This window comes from Oryctolagus cuniculus, chromosome 16 (genome assembly GCF_964237555.1).
Source record: "Oryctolagus cuniculus chromosome 16, mOryCun1.1, whole genome shotgun sequence".
In the NCBI taxonomy this organism is placed as follows: Eukaryota; Metazoa; Chordata; class Mammalia; order Lagomorpha; family Leporidae; genus Oryctolagus; species Oryctolagus cuniculus.
In genome coordinates, this window is record NC_091447.1 from 2,667,394 (window position 1) to 2,680,825 (window position 13,432).

The 13,432-nt window shown below is 39.3% G+C and overlaps 1 pseudogene; it reads right to left on the bottom strand.

Moving 5' to 3' along the window:
* Window positions 1-1,008: 1,008 nt before the first annotated feature.
* LOC127487770 (myotrophin pseudogene) lies at window positions 1,009-13,141 on the bottom strand (annotated as a pseudogene).
* Window positions 13,142-13,432: the final 291 nt, after the last annotated feature.

The following is a 13,432-nucleotide window of genomic DNA, read 5'->3' on the forward strand; positions in this document are numbered from 1 at the left end:
ATTGATATTAGCCCTCTTGTCACAAATTATTTGGTTGTAGGTAAGGGGATTCATTTCTGGGATTTCTATTCTGTTCCATTGGGCTACATGTATATTCTTGTGGCAGTATTAGGCTGCTTTGATTTTAACTGCCCATATTTAACTTGAAATCTAGTACTGTGATACCTACAGGTTTTTGCTGACTACTTTAACTCTTTGAGGTCTCTTGTGTTTTCATATGAATTTTGGCATTGTTTTTTTCTAGATCTGTGAAGAATTTCCTTGGTATTTTGATAAGTGTTGCAATGAATTTGTAAATTGCTTTGGATATTACATGCATTTGTTATTAATCCTTCTAATTAACAAACATGGATGATCTTCCTATTCTTTGTGTCTTCTTCTATTTCTTTAATGTTTTGCAATTTTCATTATAGAGATATTTAAAGTGTCAAATTGTTAAGTCAACAATAGGAGTCACTGTGTACATACTCCTCATATGGGATCTATCCTTAATGTGTTGTCCAATGTGAATTAATGCTATAACTAGTACTCAAACAGTATTTTACACTTTATGTTCTGGGTGGGTGCAAACTGATGAAATCTTTATTTAATATATACTAAATCCATCTTCTATATATAAAGATAATTGAAAATGAATCTTGATGTGAATGGAATGGGAGAGGGAGTGGGAGATGGGAGGGTTGCGGGTGGGAGGGAAGTTATGGGGGAAAAGCCATTGTAATCCATAAACTGTACTTTGGAAAACTATATTTACTAAATAAAAGGTTTAAAAAATGAAAAAAAAAATAAAATCATTGATTAAATTTATTCCAAGTGAATTTTTGTTGCTATGGTGAATGGTACTGTTATAAAAGTTCTTTCTCAGCCATAATATTTTCTGTGCATATCTTCTGTGCATTACCAGCTATTGATTTCTGTGTGATTTTGTATCTTGCAATTTTACTGAACATAAGTTCCAATTATTTCTTAGTGTAGTCTTTTGACATATAAATGTGTGTGTGTGTGTGTGTGTGTGTGTGTGTGTGAGATATGCAAACAGGGATAATTTGACTTCCTCCTCTTTGATATGTATCCCTTTCTTTTTTTGCCCAATGGCTCTGGCTGAAAACTTAAAGAACTATATTGAATTGCAATGGTGAAAATCAGTATCCTTGTCTGGTTACAGATCTTAGTGAAATGCTTCAATGGGTTCAGAAAGGTTAACAACTACTTAGTGTTGCATACGAACTATAACTATTCAGGTGTTGTATATGAACTATAACTGCAAGAGGGGCCTTGTTAGTACACTAGTCAATAGGTAAACCACCTGTTTTTACTTGAGCTAGTGCATATGAAATAACTGATTTAATACAAAACTACGGAACATGCAGATCTTTTCTGAGATGTTAAATAGTATTTTAGTGGAGAACAAAACTTACTTAACCTTTTGCTAATGCATGTAGTACCAAAAAGCAGAAAATTTTAGATTCCTTTACTCAAAATATGAACATTAAGTATTGTGAATTTCTCTGCCAAGTGGTTCAGAAATAGATTATAAATAACCTACTTAAAAAAGTGTAAACTACCTTAGTCTATACTATTCAATCCTTATACGTTATTTTCTCAGGCAATTGCTTCATAATTATGGGGTTTATAAAATGGCTGAGATAGAAGAGGGAAAGTGAGATAGCCTCTACTGCATTAGAAGGAACATCAGATCAGGACAAACTATACAAAGAATCCCAATGGTTTCCCTATAATATTTACATAGAAAGCAAACCAAGTTTAGGAATGATAGGACAACATACTCTCTACAATAGCCAACTACAGGAAAATACTTGGAAAGCAAAGGGAAAAACTCAAGCCTTTTGAGTAGTATTTTGCCAAGAGGTGGAACAAAGATACCCTGGTGCACTATGTTGGTAGTTATAGACTTACAGAATGCCCTCCAGGTTCAATGAAGATGTCCAACTCTAATAGGCTGCATTGTTATCAGAACTAGCCAAATATATCCAAGTATTTAAACACCCTTTTGTGATTGTATTCTTGGATATGAGAAAACTACAGGGCTAGGTTAGTTGTAAGTGAAAAAGCCAGAGGATTAAAAAAAGTTTTCATGGGAAAAACCCATATACACCCATACCAACTCCCCCCCTCCCCCGACAGACATGCCAACCAGTCAATTAGTAACTGATCAGTAAAACTTGCTATAAGCCAAACTGACCATTTTTGATCATGGTTTAACCCTGATGTAGAATGAATGCTACATTGCTTTAAAAATCATTAATTCTTAATTATCTACAATCTGAATATAAGTCCCTAAATTTAGCTTCCTCCCTGCTTCTTTTAAAACTTGAGGTACATTCAATTATTGCATGAGTTGGCCTTAAAGAAAAACTCCAATAATTTCAGTAAGCTTACATAGCAAAGGAATCTTAATATTTTAAATTCAAGATAACCAATCTAAGGGTATATATTTGAATTAATTGTACTGCCTATGAAATAAATATTTTGAGACGTGCCTAAACTTTCTCCAGTCAGGTCATAATATCATCATTTTAGGGCATTGTATTCTAAGAACACAATATGAGTATATTTTGAAGTTGTCACATTTTATGCAATGTATGATTTATAAAAAGGCCATTAAATATATGTAGGCGGGTTGGCATATGTTCAGTAGAAACCTATAACTCATGGAAACCTGGTTAACAAGGACATCTTTGAAGGGATGTGGTTAAATTTGTCCAAACAGTAAATCTTATCCCAGTGATAGCTTTGACACACTAAATAATCAGCATCCAAGACAGGTCTGAGACAGGCATTCCAAACGATGGTCCCTGATTCTCCAAAGTATCTGAGGTCAATCCATTCAAACAGGAAATAAAAAAAAATCCATAAGGTACTAACACAACTCTTATCTCTTTATATGATACTAACACACATTGGCACCTTTCTCTTTATCTCTCTCTCTCACTATCTAACTCTGTCAAATAAAAAAAAAAACACATTGGCTATGATTCTATTTTTAAATCCCCTTTAACTACCAGCAGGAGTTTGAAAGTGTTTCAATGTTATATAAATGTCTGAATCTAGAGAAGAAAAAATATGCATACTCGAATGATTTCTCCTTTAGACGTCTAAAATTTAGGATTTTATAAATAAAACTAGTCAGTTTTATCTAATGAGACATCAAATCCATGTGAAAGGGGAGAGAAAATCCAAAGTTCAGTCACCCAGTAATTTAGGAGTGTGCCCCTCCTCACCTTAACTGAGCTTTCACATAAAGCTTGAGGTCACTGAGGAAAACTTTGGTCACTTACCACAGGCAGCACTCTTAACAGTGCCAAGGAGTCCCCAGGAGAGTGCATTCTTAAGGCAGAAGGCTATAGCTAATTGCTTACCTCAGCACACTAAGTTTACACTGCAGCAGCCACTACTGCTTGCAGCTAGGAATAGGCCTTTGTATAATTAGACTTCCAACACAAACTAATTAACACACTAGCTAAGGAGCTGAAAAGGTCAAATGTTCCTGGTATATTTTGTCTTTGCTCTCCCTGGGGTTATAAACTGTGTAGTTCATTAGCAAAGGAAAAGAGGCTAAGTTGATCAGGAATCCTAGAAAGCCTGACCATGTTTTCTTCCTTCTCCTCCAAAACATTGTTTCTTTTTATTTTTTCTAGTAGTCTGATTTGTTATGCATGTATCTCTCCCCTCACCCCTCATAAAGTACTTAGCTGAAGAATCTGGCAGATAGTGACAGACAGGCATCAGTAGGAGGCCACAGGAGAGTCATTCCTCCCGCATTATCAGCCCATCACTGGAGAAAAGCTTTGATTGCCTGGTTGTCAGTGGCTTCAAGGGTGGTTAGTCCTTCTGGACTTTTCACAGTCTTATCAGCACCCTTTGACGGAAGCAATTTCACACAGGAAACACGACCTTCATATACAGCAGACAGAAGAGGAGTAATACGATGTTTATCTGGAGTATTGATATCTGCTCCTTTCAGCAGCAGAAATTCCAGGATTTCAAGCTGCCCACAACCTGCTGCAAAATGAAGAGGCTTCCTTCCACCTTCTAGTGTCCTGTTGACATCTTCTCCCTTGGCCACAGAGTCTTTCATTTTGTCCAAGTCTCCATTTTTCAGGGCCCACATGAACTCCTTGTCTCATTGGTGCAGCAGGGCGAGCTGCTTGGTCAGGCTGAAGACGAGGAGGCAAGCAAGCAGATGCCACCAGGTGGGAGAGAGATGGGGCCGCACGAAGCTGGAGAGAAGAGAAGTGGGATTAGGCTGTCAGATGGGTGAGGCATTTGGCTGCAATGACCATTGGGGCAGGAGAATGAATTGGATTCTTTTTATTTTAGTAGCAGTTGTAACATCTCCTTTTCATCTCTGATTTTATTAATTTGAGTCTTCTCTCACTTTTTTAATTTGGCCAATGGTTTACCAACTCTTTAAAAAAACAACTCTTTATTACACCCTTTTGTAATTTTTCACTTTACTATTTTCTTTTTTCTGTTAATATAGTGTTCAGTTTGTTGTTTTTCTATGTCCTTGAGATGTGCGGTCAGATAATTTATTTGATCTCTTTCCAATTTCTTTATGTAGGCACTAATTTTTGCTGTGTTCCTTAAGCTTTGATATGTTCAGTTGTTATCTTCATGTGTTTCAAGAATTCTTTTCTCTATTGATCTCTTTTGTGTTACACTGTTCATTCAGGAGCATGTTGTTCAGTCTCCGTGTCTTTATATTTTCTAGAGTTGCTTATATGTTAATTTCCAGTTTCATTCAATTGTAATCAGAAATGATACACGGTTTGGTTTTGTTGAGAGCTTTTTTATGGCCTACTATATGACACATCCTAGGCAACGTTATATGCACTGAGGAGAGAATGTGTATTTCCTTTTTTCCCCCTTATCTGATATATTGTAAAGCTTTGCCTTCTGTCTTGGATATTCTTTCTTCTGCCTCACCAAAGTTTTTGTTTAAGTGTTCCATTGTATTTTTTATTTCAAATATTGAATTATTCATTTTAACACTTCAGTTGAATTTTAATATTTTTATTTCCCACAATTTATCGTCTTTGTAATTCAAAAATTTGTTTACCTCACATAATTGCTTTTCTGTGTTTTTGAATACTTAAATCATTTTTAATACCTTTTTAGGTATTTTATCAATATCATCTTCACAATCTTTTTTTTTTGACAGAGTTAGACAGTGAGAGAGAAAGAGAAAGAGACAGAGAGAAAGGTCTTCTTTCCGTTGGTTCACCCCCAAATATTTGGCTGCTGTGGCCAGAACTATGGCATTCTGAAGCCAGGAGCCAGGTGCTTCCTCCTGGTCTCCAATGCGGGTGCAGGCACCCAAGCACTTGGGCCATCCTCCACTGCTTTCCCGGGCCACAGCAGAGAGCTAGACTGGAAGAGGAGCAACTGGGACTAGAATCTGGTGCCCATATTGGATGCCGGCACTGCAGGTGGATGATTAGCCAAGTGAGTCACGGTGCTGTCCCCCATCTTCACAATCTCTTCACAATCTAAGACTGATGTATTATGTTCCTTTTATGGAGCCATGTTGTTTTCCATGTTCATGTTGCTTATTTTTCTACACTTATTTTTATGTATCTGGAGAAACACTTGTGGATATCTTCTCTGAAATTTTTGTTCTTCAGAATGTGCCCCTAGGCATAAAGAAATACCCTCACCTTTAGGGCATATCCACAGCAGTATGTTGGGTGGGGCCAGAGTATTCTGGTCAGTGTATGTTGAGAGGGCAAAAGTTCAGGTGGCACCTAAGTTGTACCTGGTAGATCGCTGTAGTCAGTAGGGGAGAGGGGATGATGATCCCATCTGGTGCCATTACTACCTCTGCCCTTCTCTGTGACAACATGAACTGACTGCTTAGGGTGAGCTCACTTTAGCTGAACCCTACTCAGGCACATGAACTGTACAAAGAATTTATAGTGTGAGCATGGAGCCCTCTCTGATGTCAATTTTCAGCACTTTGGGAATTCTGAGCTTCTGGAGTTTCACTCAGTAACTGTTCAAAGACGCATCCACACTCCCTTATCAGTTTCCCAGCCAATCACAAAGTCACAGGACTCCCAGTAACATGGTATAGGGTTCCCAGTTACAGGATGAAAGAGATCCACGGTCTGCCTCACAAGACTCTCCATCCAAAGAGAGAGCTGTCCTGTACTGGAGCCAGCCACTTCCCCAAGAGAGGTTAGTTAGTGGTCCACCTTGGCAAGCTGAGTTCAATGCTTTTGTAGAAAGAGGGTCAGGAATAATGCCAAGGGCATGTCAGCTCCTCATCAACTCACCAGGCCAGATTCAAATCAGTGAGGAGTTCAGATTTATCCCTGAAAAAATCCACCGGAGGCACAATGGGTCACAGCAGCTTCTATTTACCTTCTTCTGGGAAGGTGAGATGTCACCTTCTGGTCACCTGGAGGGGAGGGAAGCAATGTGTCCTCCATTCATAGAGTGTGAGCACCCTGCCCCTGTCAGTTCACCCACCTGAACCAGTGGGGACCAGCTTTCTCTCTCTGACAAAATCCACAAAAGAGCAGGCTGCAGCAGTACCACTCATCTTATTCTGGGAAGATGGGACTCCTCTTCTGGTCACCAGGACCTTGGTGAGGGAAGGGACAGGAAGCAATGTGCCCTCCTTTCACAATGGGCATTCTGTCCCCAACCAGTTCATCAGCCCAGACTATAAGACAGTGAGAACTGTGAGATTATCCTCTTGATAAGATCACCAGTGGAGCATGGGCTTCTGCAGATTCCCCTCACCTTGCTCTGGGAAAATGGCTTCCCCACCACCTGCCAACCACAGGAGTCACTGGTGGTGTCTGGGTGCCTCAATACTGTTTTCCATGGAGGCTATACTAACTTCTATTCCATCCAATAATGTATAATGGTTCCTTTCCCACACCCTCATCAACATGTGATTTTCTGATACTAATCATTCTAATGAGATATCTCAAGGTAGACTTGATTCATATTTCCATAATGATGATATTAGATGTTTTATCATCTGTTAGTTATTTGTGTCTTAAAATGGCATATTAAAACATTTGGTCATTTTTATATCAGGTTTTATGTTTGTCATTCACTTCCTTCAACTGCTTACATATCTTGAAAAATAACTCCTTATCAGATGTATCGTTTGCAAATACATTCTCTCATTCTGAAGGTACTCTCTTGGCTCTGTTGATTCATTTGATGTGCAAAGGCTTTTTTTTTTTTTTAATTTTATGTAGGCTTATTTGCATCTGCTTTTGTTGCCTGTCCCTTTGGAGTTTTACATAACAATATCGTTGCTTAAAATGTAAGATTTCCCCTTAAGATTTTACAAAGATTCATTTTTTGATAGCAAAGTGAGAAAGAGATCTCTTATCTACTGGTTCACTCCTAAAATGTTGCAATAGCCAGGACTAGGCCAGGCTGAAGTCAGGAACCTGGAATGTCACCCAGATCTGCCATCTAGGTGGCAGAACCCAAGTACTTGAGCAATCACCCATGGTCTTACCAGGCATATAGAAGGAGGCCAATCAGAAGAGTAGCCAAGACTAAAAACTGACAACTTGATGTAGGATATCTCAAATGACAGCTTACCTCACTGCCCCTTCCTTTACATTTGTCATTTTACCTCTTACAGTTAACTATTTGGTCCATTTTAATTTTTGTATAAGGTGATAACCAAGAAGCTAATTTCATTATTATGCATGTTGATATCCATTTTCCCGGCAGTATTTAAAAGGAGTTTGCATTTTCCCCATTAGGAGCACTAAGCACTTTTGCTGAAAGTTACCTGGATGTTGAGGCAGAGACATATTTTCTATTGTTTTCTCACTCCTGTTCCACTCTTTCATGTGCCTGCTTTTCTGTAAGTCCGTGTGGTTTGGTTACTAAATCTTGTAGCATATTCTGAAGTTGGGTAGTATGATGCTTTCAAAGCTATTCTCTTTCCCTCAATATTGATTTGTCTACCTGGAGTCTTCTTTGGTTCCATACATATTTTAGAACTTTAAAAAATATTTCTAAAGATGTCACTGATATTTTAACAGAGATTGCATTTGATCTATAGACTGCTTTGGGCAGTATATTTTAACAGTGCTAATTATACAATGTCTAATTTTGTGTTCTATTCCTTTCAATGATTTATATTTTTCATTCTAAATATTTTCAGATTTTTGTTAAATATATTCTATGTATATTATTCTTATGTAGCTATTATAAATGGAATGGATTTTTGTTGGCTTTTCCAGTAATTCACTATTAGAATATAAAAATCTTATTTTTATGTTTAACCTGAAAATTTACTGAATTCAGTTAACTAGTTCTAATATATTTTTGGTGGAATCTTTTGATGTTCAGTGGCAATTTAACTTCCTCTTTTTTCAATTTGGATGTCCCTCAGTTTTATTTATAGTCTGACTGCTCTGGCCAGGACTTCCACTACCATGCATGATGGTGGTGGGAGTGCACATCTTTGTCTTTCTCTGTATCTTAGAAACATTTCACCACTTCCTCATTCATTATGATGATACTCACAGATTTGCTATATATGTCTGTTATTTTTTCAATTGTATTCCTTATATACCCAATCCCAAGGCATTCTGAAGATGTTAAGCAGGTTAACATGGGAAGACTATCCTGGATTATTTGGTGGTTCTAATGTAACCACAGGGCTTTACAAGCACGGGGAAAGGAGTCAGAGAAAATGCTATAATGAAAAAGAAAAAATGTGTAGTGATGCCTGTCCTTTGAAGCTCAAAGATCATGAACCAGTGTTAGCTCACAGTATCTAGAATCTGGAAAAACAAGAGATAATTCCTTCACTGGAGGATATAGGAGGAAAACAATTACAATTTTAGAATCTAATAAACTTTTAGCATTAAAGCTACATTTGTGAAAGTGAATGTAATTACTAGAATGTGAAATTATATATAAATAAAGGTAAGAAGGAACACAAGAAAAAGATGTTTTAATTTGGAAAAATTTGTTGACTGTAGGTATCATTTAAATTATCCATTTCTTAATTTATTCATAATTTCTTACATATTTAAAAATTTATTTTGTTTCAATTTGATTATTTTATGAAATCTTACTGTTTCAGAATTTTCAGAAAAATGCATCTGATACTATAAATTTTCTGAGTAGCAATTTAGCAAACCTCTAAAATGTATTTCTATATTTTACATAAATGTGTACAAGAGTACTTCATATAAGTTAACAGAAAATAGAATTTTGAAATCCATGTATGTAAGGGATGTTTACAGAATTTCATGAAAAATTTGTTATGAAAAAATATAAATGAATTGCAATTTTTAAAAATTTTTTTGACAGGCAGAGTTAGACAGTGAGAAAGAGACAGAGAGTTATAGACAGTGAGAGAGAGACAGCGAGAAAGGTCTTCCTTCCAGCTGGCGCTGTGACGATCTGAAGTCAGGAGCCGGGTGCTTTCTCCCAGTCTCCCATGTGGGTGCAGAGACCCAAGCACTTGGGCTATCCTCCACTGCCCTCCTGGGCCACAGCAGAGAGCTGGACTGGAAGAGGAGCAACCAGGACTAGTACCCGGCACCCCAACAGGGACTAGAACCCGGGGTGCCAGCACTGCAGGCAGAGGATTAGCCAAGTGAGCCAATGCACCGGCTGCAATTTTATTTTATATCAAAACATTTACCTTTTAATTCCATTTTTCTATAAACTATTGGAAGTTTGCCATATAAGTACATTCTATTTTCTGTCATAATTTCTTTTTAAGATTTTATTTATTTATTTGAGAGGTAGAGTTACAGACAGTGAGACGGAGAGACAGAGAGAAAGGTCTTCCTTCCATTGGTTCACTCCTCAAATGGCTGCAATGGCCAGAGCTGTGCCGATCTGAAGCCAGGAGCCAGGTGGTTCTTCCCAGTCTCCCATGAGGGTGCAGGAGCCCAAGAACTTGGGCCATCTTCTACTGCTTTCCCAGACCATAGCAGAGAGCTGGGTTGGAAGAGCAGCAGCCAGGACTAGAACTGGTGCCCGTATGGAATGCCAGCGCCGCAGGCAGAGGATTAGCCTACTGCGCCACGGAGTCGGCCCCCATAATTTCAATATTTCATTCTGATCAGTGATTTAACATTCACAAAATTTGTTTTTGGAAAGTATAGTTTTTTTTTTTTTTCCTAAAGCTGTATTAGAGGGCTTACTTGTTAAATTTTATTTTACAAATCCTCTTTTTGCCAATTTTTTTTGACCTGCACATTCTTGGCAGCTACATGCTGAAATTATCCGTCATAATACTCTGTTTTTAGTATCAGCTCAGCTTGTTTTCATCAAATTTTTTTTTTTTTTGACAGGCAGAGGGTTAGTGAGAGAGAGAGAGACAGAGAGAAAGGTTTTCCTTTTTCCGTTGGTTCATCCCCCAATGGCTGCTCCAGTGGCGCACTGCGGCCGGCGCACCACGCTGATCCGAAGCCAGGAGCCAGGTGCTTCTCCTGGTCTCCCATGGGGTGCAGGGCCCAAGGACTTGGGCCATCCTCCACTGCACTCCTGGGCCACAGCAGAGAGCTGGACTGGAAGAGGAGCAACCAGGACAGAATCTGGTGCCCCAACTGGGACTAGAACCCAGTGTGCTGGTGCTGCATGTGGAGGATTAGCCTAGTGAGCTGCGGCACCAGCCCAAATTTGTTCTTGTGACCCATGAGACTTGTGAAGTATATAAAAATTCAAAGCTATTTTATTAAGTTAGACTAACTTAATGAATATAATATATTCCTCTTTGTACTTTTTACGTCAGTTGAATTACCTTTTGAGATTTACAGCAATACAGTGATGTTTTACTTGTTGTCAACTTTCTAGTCATTTATTTTCAAAACAACCAAAGGAGTGCAACGTGGTAGAACACTGGGTTAAATTGCCACTTGTCATACCAGTGTTATTACATATAACAGTGCTAGTTTGATTCTTGGCTGCTCTTTTGATGCAGCCTCCTCCTAATGTGACTAGGAAGGCAGCAGATGGCCCAAGTACATGGGCCCTGACACTCATGAGAAACGAGGATGGACTTCATGGCTTGTGGCTGTAGCCTGGGCTACATGTGGCAGTTTTGGCTTTTTGGGTAGTGAACCAGAGGAGCAAGATGTCTTTAGTCTCTTGTTCTGCCTTGCAAACAAACTTTTTTATCCCTGACATATTTAATTTAAAATATTCATGTCTGTTGGTAATTAGTAGTATGTTAGCTGTACCATGAGATAACTGGAAGCAGGCAATGTACTGAGCCATCGTTTCTAGCATATATGTGAACTTGAAAAATATCATGAGCATCTACATGCTAAAATTTCTTCATGGGTGTCATGAAAATTAAGTAGTATATACAAACTTTAATAATGTGGGCAGGCTGAAATTCTCAAAACCATGTTTGACAGTGCTTTCATATATTTTTATTTATTTGAGAGGTAGAGAAACTGCACTCCTATACACTGGTTTAGTGCCCAAATGACACAAAAGTTGAGGCTGAGTCAAGCCAAAGCAAGTAGCCAGAAATTCAATCTATGTGTACCAAGTGGGCGACAGACACTAAACCACTTGAGCTATCAACTTCTGCTTCCCAAAGTGTGTACCAGCAGGAAGCTACAATCAGAAGTGGAGCCAAAACCTGAATCCAGACACTCCAATGTGGGACATGTGCCACCCAAGCAATATTCTAACTGCTATAGCAAACACCTGCTTCTATTTTTTTTTCAGTATTTTAATTAATATCCCATCATTCAAGTTTCTATTTATTAGGACAGGGATTTCAATAAAAGTTAACATGTCCACATACTTGGGTTTGATTTTTAGCATACCTGGGTTTGATTCTTTGGTATCGGCTCCTGTATCCAACTTCCTGCTACTACAGACTACGGGAGTCAGTAATGATAGCTCAAGTAAATGGGGCTCTTGTCATACTTGTGGGAGACCAAAATTAAGTTCCTGGCTCTGATTTCCACCCAGTTCAGTACTGGCCATTGCTGGCATTTGGGGAGTAAGTGGATGTTAATGTGCTCTCTTCATTTTCTGGGATGACTGTTCATTTGTTCTGTATGATGTGATTTCACCACAATAAATCCATCTTATATTGAAAATATGTCAAAGTCTCTGAATAGATGCTTAAGGGTACAAGGGAACTTGAAGGCCAAGAATGGTGGGGGATGTAGCTGAGAAGACTGGTGTGGGTTCACAATCCTGGTAGAGGCCAGGAAGCAATGGGAGCTGACCCTTCTGATCCACTGTCATCTGCTGAAGATGGGAGGTGTGTGTGTGGCATGGAAGTGAAGGGAGAGGCCAGAAACTTCCTGAATTGGCTTGTAACCCTTCTGGACATGCATATGCATGGGAAACCTTCCTCAGAGCTAGGCCAGAAGAGGAAGGTGTCAAATCCCATTAGTAGTTTTGAAAGCTTGGAAGAAGAGGAATCAGAAGCCCAAGACACCAAAGCCAACCCAAGACCAGGGTATTGCAAATCCTCAGTCATGAGGGTGTATTTGTTATCAAGCATGAAAGAAGCACCCCCCTAGGAAGAAAGGGCTTATTGCCTCCACGGTGATGGCAAGGGGGTCAGAGGAAGACTCAAGAGAGCAGCAACAAGCTGTCATCTAAGAGTAAACCTGCTGCAGGCAAAGCCCTCCGGTAAGATTCCCCGGGTCACAGCTGTCTCACCCTTTACCAAGGAATCCCCTAGGAAAGAGGTCTTGCCTGTGCACCTTGGCCAAGACAGGGCTTACAGCCACGGAGACTTGGGTGGGGAACTGGGAAGAAGTCTCATAGAATAGCTGTCAGACAGCAACAGGAAAATATGGGCAGTTGTACCCTAACCAGGATTCAGGCTCATGGAAAGCTCCTGAGAAAAACCCCCTAGATTAGAATTGTGCCCACCTTGAGCACAGGGCCCTCAAGGGGTGGGGCTGGCCTAGTGTCTCCTGGGAAAGCAGGGCTCACAGGCCCCTTTTCCCAGGTGGGGAAATCAGAGAACTTTGGAGAGCTGCAGTAAACAGGATTCAAACAGTGAAGTGGAGATAACTGATAATCTGCAGCCATAACCCTGGCCCAGGTCTTTTCCCTTTATGAGTAGAATAATTCCAAAACTTACAGAAGCAAGAACCTGGATCCTGATAAGAGCAGCATAGAAAGCCATGGACACAACCACTGAAAGCAAAAAGGGCCAGGTGAGCTGCAAAACAGAAGCTGCCAGGAGCAGCTGGCCCCCAAGAGCAAACAGCAGCAAAGGGTCTTCTGACTCCTAGGCATGTAGGGAGAAGCAGGAAGGGGAAATAGGATTGGTGGAGTTTAAGGGTGAAGATCAAATCAAAGCAACTATAAGCAAGAAGTAGCAATTTGACATGAAAAAAAAAATACATAAAAAAGAAGAAAGAAAACTTCATCCAAAGACCTAAGTCATCATTCCAAAATAACAAGAAGGCAGTCA